The 1,383-nt window shown below is 46.5% G+C and overlaps 1 protein-coding gene across 1 annotated transcript in view; it reads right to left on the bottom strand.

The window, feature by feature from the left end:
- LOC118478801 (amyloid-beta precursor-like protein) overlaps nucleotides 1-1,383 on the bottom strand; it is a gene marked incomplete at its 3' end in the record, with an annotated part of 29,998 nt that overhangs the window by 27,172 nt on the left and 1,443 nt on the right.

The following is a 1,383-nucleotide window of genomic DNA, read 5'->3' as shown; positions in this document are numbered from 1 at the left end:
TAATTTGAGTATGCCATGGACGAGACCTCCTGTTATAATCTGAAGGAAATGCTGACATGGTAGTTCTAGGCGAGGAATTCCATAAGGAGCGACCACATACTAAGAAACAAAGTAGAACAGAGGGTTAGGGTTAGGGTTTGGGGTGGGTAGGGGCAGGGGTAAGGTTTGGGGTAGGGGCAGGGTTAGGGTTTGGGGTACGGTTGAGGTCCGGGCAGGGTTAGGGATTGGGGTAGGGGTAGGCGTAAGGTTTGGGGCAGGGTTAGGGTTAGGTCTCTTCTCTATATTGTGTTTGTTGGAATGGTCGCTTGTTACGAAAGTCCTTTCCGATTATTTCTATTGTTACATTTCTCAGACACCTGATGTCAGTCACAGGGTTAATTTTTTTATCAGGTGCCCATTGGCACAAATCCATTCCTTTCCCAGTTTGGTTCGGTCGTTGGGGCTAGCCAGATTTATTTTCCTCAACGGAGGGAGAAAAGGAACCACCACGCAAACCGAAAGAAATCGACGATGACTTGGCCTTAAAAAGAACCTACAAACGTGCTTGTTTTCAAGGCTGCGAGTCAAGCAATCAGTTTGAGGCAGCGGCAGGGTTCTATTTATAGTGTGCACTGAAACCGCAAGAGACTGACTCGAAACCGACCCTCCAATGGGCACTGCCTAGATATATAGATATCTAGGGCCTATATGGCTGCGTTTTGCTTCCTGTCAGACATTCTTTATTTTTTATTGTCAACGATCAGGTTTCAGGGGAGGCATTTCGTAATGAGCGTCCACTATGAAATAGATAGAGGGCTAGTTAGGAGTAGGGTCAAGGCTCCAGGCAAGGGTTAGGTTTTGGGCTTCGGGGTAGGGGTAGGGTCAATCTTTATTTTGTGTTTGTCGGGGTGGTCGCTCGTTACGCAAGTTGAAGTTACGGCTACGGAAGTTCTTCCGGTTTCAGAGAGCAAGTCTTTCTTCTAACTTTAACAGACTTTCCCTTCCCCTCTTCCATTAAAGCGATATATATATCAGGAAATTGAGGTTGAGTTTGAAGACTCAGGGAAGGACTTCCGTAACGAGCGACCACCCTATCAAACAACAAAGAAGAGGTCTAGACCTAACCCTACCCCAAGCCCTCAATTCTGCTCTGTCTCATACTCATAGTGGTCGCTCGTTACGGAAGTCCTCCCGGACTCAGAGTAGAAGCTACCTTGTTCTGTCTTGTTAACATTATAATTTACAGGATAATACAGGGTGCCCACTACGGCTGGAGGCCGATCGCCCTAGCCCTAACACACACGTTTGTTTCTGTCAGCCCGATCCCATCCGTAGTGGTACTAGATCTACAGGGCACCCCGTATTAGATCTACTTTATATGTTCTTGTATTTTATCATTTTTAT

Source organism: Aplysia californica, unplaced genomic scaffold (genome assembly GCF_000002075.1).
Source record: "Aplysia californica isolate F4 #8 unplaced genomic scaffold, AplCal3.0 scaffold00977, whole genome shotgun sequence".
Lineage (NCBI taxonomy): Eukaryota > Metazoa > Mollusca > Gastropoda > Aplysiida > Aplysiidae > Aplysia > Aplysia californica.
This window is presented reverse-complemented; position numbering and strand designations above follow the sequence as displayed.